This window comes from Echinops telfairi, unplaced genomic scaffold, assembly GCF_000313985.2.
Source record: "Echinops telfairi isolate 266 unplaced genomic scaffold, ASM31398v2 ScPeMD7_23;HRSCAF=83, whole genome shotgun sequence".
Taxonomy (NCBI): Eukaryota; Metazoa; Chordata; class Mammalia; order Afrosoricida; family Tenrecidae; genus Echinops; species Echinops telfairi.
This window is the reverse complement of record NW_022103920.1, coordinates 45,774,044-45,782,143: the sequence shown is the minus strand read 5'-3', so window position 1 is coordinate 45,782,143 and position 8,100 is coordinate 45,774,044.

Below are 8,100 nucleotides of genomic sequence, written 5' to 3'. Positions count from 1 at the left end.
GTCGGGGGTTTAAGTGGAGAGGAAATGTTTTGAGAATGATGAGGGCAATGAATGTATAAATGCGCTTTACACAATTGATGTATGTACGGATTGTGATAAGAGTTGTATGAGCCCCTAATAAAATGATTTAAAAAAAAAAAGATTAATTCAAAATTATATTGCTTGTATATTAGCATTGCTTTGATGCCCTATCAATGAAAAGATATGGGAAAGTTTAATGAGTGTCTGCTAATATTTCTAAATCAAAAGAGAGATTAATTTTACATTTATATTTATTTTATTTGGAGAAATACAGACACATAATTGTTTTTATTTTCTCTATATTTTTACTCGGATTTTATTCACTCAATGTCAGTAGTTTTACTAAGAGTAAGAGTACTGAGTGCAGATTTAAGTTTCTTTGGTACTACTTTCACCTATGGTATATCCAAGTAAGAGTGTAGGATTGTAACTTAAAATCATGTTAAAACAGTCTTTTTTTTTTGGGGGGGGGGGGAGGTTATGCCACAAAATTGACACACAACCTTGGAATTTTAAAGACTTTAAGATATATGTAATTCATGTATAAAACGTTGTTGTCATTAGCACTTTCGAGCCAATTCTGCCTCTTGGTGGCCTTAAATACCTCAGAATGAAATGTGCTTGGTACTGTGTCATCCTCAAGGTAGCCCGTGTGTCCAGGCCATCAAGGTGACAGTTCTGCTAACCATCTCCCTAAGGGTGAATCACTTTCATCCTCCTTCACCCGCTACTTCTCAAAACACAACGCCCTTTTCAGTGATTCATCCCTCCTGATGAAGTATTCAGAAGAAGCAAGTTGGACAGTATTCTTTGTGATCCATTCAGTTTTCTTTGGCTAGTTTTTGGAAGTAAATTGCCAGGCCTTTTCCCCCTATGCAGTTGTACTTTGCATCTCCCACCAGGACTGACGGCTGATATATGAAATACCAATGTGGCTTCCACCAATGCAGCAGTATGCACCCTGTGACAGTGTAGCAACCTAACTGGAAACTTTTCAAAGTTTCCAAATTCAAAACTATAAAACTACACACTTAAAAAAAAAACCATAACTTGTTCTTTATCCCTAAATCAATTTCTATGATCCTCTATTTATGAAACTATAATATAAATATAATTAAAGAAGTGCTGTGTTATTGAATCTAGCTTGATCAATTTTACTCACATATCCATACATACAGGCAAATATCAGCTACAACCTACAAACAACCATTTGAAATGGTGATTGTTGTGTCTTGTCCAGTTCACATAATCTAGGCATATTTAGGTATTTGTTTTAATATTTTGAGATTCTAGTCCATAAGTGCATAGATTTTTCATCCCAGTTTTTACCGCAATGTCTGAATGTATTAAGTGTATGTTTATTCTGTTGTGAGTTCTTACTCTGACCCTATTGTTCCTGTGCACATTGGCAGAAGGCAGAGACTACTGTTTGTACGAGTCTCCTGTGAGTATGGGTGAAAAGTAGAGATGCTGGAAATGTCATTTTAAGTTGCTTCATGGGAAGAGCCATATATTGTAAATATAATGTCTCCCAAGAAACTCTGACATTGAAAAGTTCTGTTGCATAATTCAAAAGGCACACCCTGTCTCTTCTATTTTTACGACTACAAATCTCTGCACTGAAACTCTGGAAGCCAGGGGAAGTATCAGTCACTATGGCAGATGGTTGAAGCTTAACGTGGTAATATAATTTATCTAGTTCATTTTAGATGATGGGGGAAGAAATAATGTCTCTAAAATAGTTCACATAGTGTTTATTTATCTACCTGGCTATAATTCTTAGAACATATATACGTTTTAGTTTGACAATCAGTGAAGTTAAGAAAACTGTTGTGTTATTTAACCCATTAATAATCAATGTTACTTAACCATAGAATGTTACTTTCCTGAATACGTAGTCACATGCAGGAGAATTATCGTTCTACAGAGCATGGTTGAATTTTATAAAGGCTGTATTAAATACAGTCCTGGGGCACAAGAGTCGAGTGCTTGGTTACTAACTGAAAGATTGGCAGTTTGATCCGTTAGCTACTCCAACGGAGAAAAATCTGGCTATGTGCTCCCATTTAAAGCCAACAAGCAAATAACGTAACCTGCTGGGCAATTTACTGTCACATGGAAACAGTATGAGTCAGAATCACCTCAGTAACACACAACAACGGTTAAGGAAAGTTCAACAGGCTGATTTACTGCAGGCACTTTCGGAGACTAAAATTTGCTACTGTGAAGCAGGATTCCTCCAGTGGGGAGTAGAGAACAATTTCCTTGTCTAGCCACCCCTTATTTATTTTTGTATCACACAAACCATAAAACAATTTTGGAAGTATAATCATTCAATATTTACAATTTATATCCCTCCTCATCTGGACAAAGTAAGATAATTTCTAAACAATGAGATGCAGAGAAATGGAAAGTTATCATTATTTTTATATTTAAAGACATGCAATTTTAAATTGAAGTAAAACAAATAAAAATTTCATAAATCATAAGGTAGATCTCAATATGCTTTCCTAAGTTAAGTCCACTTCTCTAAGCAGCACCTGTTTCACACCGCGCACACACACGTACGCACACAAAGAGTCTTATACTGATATATTAAAGGAAGGGAAAATACAAATTCTTTATACCTTTCACGACCTGGATCCCTTCATTACTTCTTGAAGAACAGAACTACTGAGGTCCAAAGACTCTGTAGCCGCACTGCCAGGCTGAATTGGGAGAACTTATTCCAGGCAGCAGCCATTGGAGTGAAGATCACACTGCAGAGCTGACCACTTGGCCCCTGGCTTTCAGTCTAAGAAATTGAACAGCAAAAATGTGACTAATTTAAGGGCCCTCTGCCAATCTGACTTTCAGCAAATTCTCCACGTTACAAGGGTTGTTTCTTTCTGTGTTCTCTGCTCCGTGGCATCCTGGTAGAGGTGGTGGTAGAAGATGAAATAAATAATGCAAATAGTAATCTATAAAAGTGTTAATTGCTGAGAGAAAGCGCATCTTAGTTACAAACCGATTTTATGATTAATTTTATATATCCATATCAGCATCAGTTTAAAACATATTATCCCTCAGTTCCTTGTGTTATTTAAATATTTCCCCCATATGTCTACATGGCCATTTTGATTGCTTATGAAGTTCTGCCAATATTTCATTATTTTAATATAGAATTTACAACCATAACTAAGTTTTGATATTCCCACCACTGTGTTTAATTTTCAAATGACGTAATTTCTAATTTTTGCCACAACCCTGTGACATAGCTTTCTTTTTTATTAATGAGTAAAACCAGTTCATGGGAAAGGACATCATACTCTGTAAAGCGGAGGAAAGCCAGGAAAGAGGAAGACCCTTGCTGAGATAGATTAACACAGTGTCTTAAGCATGCCAATGCTGTTTCAGTATAGCACAGCACCAGGCAGTGTTTTGTTCGGTTGTACACAGAGTAACTGAGTGGAACCACTCAATGCTACTGAACAACAATTCATGAACATTGTATACATATTTGTTTACTTCATTTTGTGGCAGTTACCTAATCTCCTGTCCACTTGAGTGAAGGGGTGGAGTCTAGCCTGTTAATCAGGTCATAGCCAATGACGCTTCTATGTGGGTATGGCCTTCTCCTGAGGATTCTGGGAACTTCTGTCTTCTTCCCTGGAGGTAGGACACACACTCTCTCTGCTACACATTCCTGTTGACAAGCCACATGAAGCTATGCTGATGGCAGCCAGAGCCGTGGAGCTGGAGGACCCACATTGTCCCATGCCAGCACTGAGATGCTACCACTGCCACTGGATCCACAAGACTTTCCACCCACTGGCCAGTGATCTTCCTGCATTCAGCATCATTTCATGTGTTGCAATACATCTGAAAAGGAACTTATAAACTGGTATTGGACATTTGGCTAATATTGGATTTATAGACTTTATCTGGACTGGGCTGGGATACTCTCTTAGTCTACAATTACTCTTTCATATACAGGTCTCTCTTATACCTTCAGAGTGTGTCTGAATGTGTTTCTCTTGCCAACCCAGACTAACACAATCTTTTAAAAATTTTCTCAGATAAGTTTTATCATGTTCAGTGTAAAGATCTTACACCTATTTTTGTCTCTTTTAAGTTTATGAGCTTTGATATATTAAAATGAAATTGATTTTTAAGTTCTCATTAAAGAGCGAACTGGAATTTAAATGAAAGTTTAAGAGTTTGTGGAAGGAACAAAGCAATCCAGAACTGAGCAGCATCACTTAACAATTCCCTGAAGTATTGAGGTGAAGTCTTTTTTTCAGTGAGTTTAAATACAGTGGATCTGGGAATTTACTAGAAGAAAACGAACAGACTTAAGACAATGATAAAACCTTTTAAAATTATATTGCTAATTGTGAAGTTTGAGTCATTTAACAGCTTAATCTACAGGTATTTCAAGGACCAGCCTGATTGGCGGGATGCTCTTTCAGGGAACATGCTGTGAGAGGAAGGGGGTGGAGGAGAGCCTCCAGGCTTACTGTGCTAGGCTGGCTAGTTGAAAGCCGTGTTTTGAAAGTCATCTCAGACTAAGCAGCAAGCAGACAAAAAAAATGTAGTCCGGTTTTCATCTTTGGCAGAAGTCTTCTCTTCTACTTATGCCAAGCTCCTAGTTCTTTTGAGATCCTTCAAAATGTTGATGAGCATTGTAAGAAAACAAAATTGATTAATATGTAGTAACCTAATTTGCTTTCACCTTGCTAATTTTACTTAACTCAAATTATTGGTGTTTTTTCCCCCAATTTGTTTAAGTTTTCTACATAAAAACACTACTATCAGTTTTACTTCTTTCTCATCAGTCTTTGGCCTTTGTTATTATATGCCTCAAAAGATTGTTATTTGTATTTTTTAGAAATTGTTTTATTGAAATATAATTAGCATATCCTACAATTCAATAATCCAATGATATTAAGAAGGGTAGTGCAGTCATCACCACAATTAACTTTGGAATAATGTCTTTCTTCTTCTAACTGTACTGTTGACCCCCCCCCCTTGCCCCACCCCTACCTCCCTGTCTGTGCCCCAAGGTAATTAATCCAGGTACCGTTTTCATAGGTCTACCCATCCTGACTTCCCTATACAGAAAAACATACAGAATAAGAGAGAAAGAAAAAACAAGGACCCAGCAACAATGACTAAATAAAATAGAGAGAAACCTTATCTGAAAAGCAGAAAATACTTAAAAACTAGAATCAATTCAACCTGGGTGAAAAAGGAGATTAAATGCCAAGGTGTTACACTCAAGCCTAACCATATCTCCTAAACTCTGCTTTACAATGCTCTTTGCTGATGTTAAGTCTATTCACATGCCTTTGCTTTCTTTTTAAATAGAGAATTACCGTTTTTATATACAAACTGCAAACGTTGTCTTGAGGCAGCAGCTCAAATCTCATATCCAATCTTTTCATTTTAGCTGCAAGCTACTCTGCATCTTCTTATGCACATCTGTCTCAGAGGTCGCCCAAGGACTTGGCAGTTTCCATACAAAAGGACTCCCCTCTCTGGTCCTCTCTGTCCATGAGTCCCTTCTCAATTCCTGGGAACATGTTTGCACCAGGAACTGTCGTCCAGTTACTTAGGCCCCAAGTGAACGGTTTTCTGAAGGGTCTTTCTACCAAGATTTCACTGCCTTGGCATACACGGGGAATGTAGCCTTTCCTAACCTAAGGTCATAAAATGGGAAACACTAGTCTGTGACTATCTTCCCACTTTCATATCCTCACCCAAACATTCAGCTTTCTAGCTTGCTGCTATATTATTTCATCCAGATTTTACAGTTGCTATTTTTGAGATGTGTGGTTTATTAGGAATTTATTCTGCCGTGGTTGAAGAGAAAAATCTTGAGCTATAACCATGAAATTCTTTTCTCAGAAGGCAGAAACATCTCTACTGGAAAGATTCCAAAACTTATGTTACTTGTAAAATGCTTATCTGATTAGGCACTTATCAGACACAAGACAAGATAGCCCAAACACTGGCATCACAAAATGAACAGAATGTCAATGACTTAAGTGAGCAGTAATAGGTGAAATCCAAAAAAATTCATCACCCCACCCCCAAACACACACACAAGATATATAGCTTGACGTTTTTTGAACGGGATTCTGTTGAGGTTGTTCCTAGTGTCCCTTCCAGATGGCGCTGTCTGAGGGACAGGCAGAGAGAGGCAGACTGTGAACACATGGCTCTCCAGAACCTCATATCTCAGCACGGTTTATGTGCACAAATAGAGCTTCCTCCTCGGGAAAGGTAGCTGCCCATGAATACCTTTTTAAAAAATAATTGCATTATTATTTTTATCAGATGCACATCTAATCTTAAAAATTAATACATAAATAAATAAGGATATTTCCTCCAAATTAAAGATCATATTATGTTATAGGGAATAAGTTAGTTTGTGTTTTCACAAAAATTTATGTTTGGGAAGCTAAATTAAACTTTTTATTATTTTGCAAATCAAATGGATTAATTAGGTTAACTCCTTAGTGCTTTCTAATGATTTATTATATTACTCCTAAATCCAATGGGAAAAACTAAATGTCTTTAACATATTCCTATTTTTAACATTTAGTATCACTTGGATACATATTGATACTTGGGTGTCTTAGGCAGTTCATTTTGAAATAAACTTGATTAAAACACCAACCAGTTATTATCAAACAGTATTAATCTTAAATTGTAAACAAAAATATCATAGTTGAGAAACACCCAATAAAAATTTTAAAATTTAATCAAATTGTGGACATCCCCTCACAGAGGCTCACATGGAAGGGACGATTCAGCCAGGGTGCAGTGTGGCACTGATGAAACAACACATATTCCCCTGGTTTTTTACTCCTCACCCCCCTGCCCCACTATCATGACCCCACTTCTACCTCACAAATCCTGCTAGACTGGAGTATGTACATCAGTACAGATAAGAGCTTTAAGCACACAGAAGCCAGGACAGATGAACCCTTTAGAAACAAAAATGGGACTAACGACACAATGAGGGAGGTGGGGGAGGGGAAACCGATAGCAATGATGGATACAGCGGGAAGTGTAAGATATGAAAAAAATATATATATAATTTATCAAGGGTTCACAGGGTGGGAGGGTGCTGGAGGGAGGGAAGAAAGAGTTGCTGATAATAAGGGTTCCGGTAGAAAGATGATGTTTTGAAAATGTCGATGGCAACAGATTACATGTTTGCTTGATAAAATTGATTTATGGACTTTTTTCTAATATCTGTAAAATCCCCCAATAAAATGATTTACATTTAAAAAATGTGTTAGATGATATAACCAAAATGTATTTCAATAATAGAAAGTTGGTATTGAAGCAATGCAATTGCATCTGCGGAAAACAGGGTAAGAGAAAAGCGTGGGTTAGGTAAATAGAACAGAGTGCTTTCCTTGAAATTGCACAATTAAAGTATTCCACACGCAAGTTCAAAACATTTTTAAAGTCAATTTGGTTTTTATTTTAAGCTTTATCATTGAGAAAAGTTATTTCTGTTCTTTCATTTACCTAATTTTCTAAAATAAGTATGGCTATGAGTTAATCTCAAATTATTGTAATTTCTTTTGAGACTTAGTGCTTGGATGAACAATTCTAAGTCCAGATAACTGTGACTTATTTTGGTCATAAATCAAAATTTCCAGTTAATCTTTTACTCAGAAAAACAAAAGATTTTTAATACTCAGGTAATGAAATATAAATCAAGAATTGACCCTCAAATTTATAGCAATTGTTTATAATATTTTATTTATTCTTTTGTAAATGAGGTGTTGTCGGACCTCTGCTTTTCATATATAAGTGCAGTACAGTGAAGTACTCAGTATAGTTCTACCCTCCAGAGATTGGTGACTCTACACAATGATCGTGTTGTTGTTGTTGTGTCCACTCATAGTGACTCTGCACAACAAAGCACGGCATGGTCCTATGCCATTTTCCTAATTGTTGGAGTCCATCCAGGCAGCCACTGTGTTCATCCATCGTGTCAAAGGTCTTGCCCTTTTTCACGGTCCCACTACTTTCCCAAGCTGGGTCCTTCTCCAGGAACTGGTCTTTCCTGGAAAC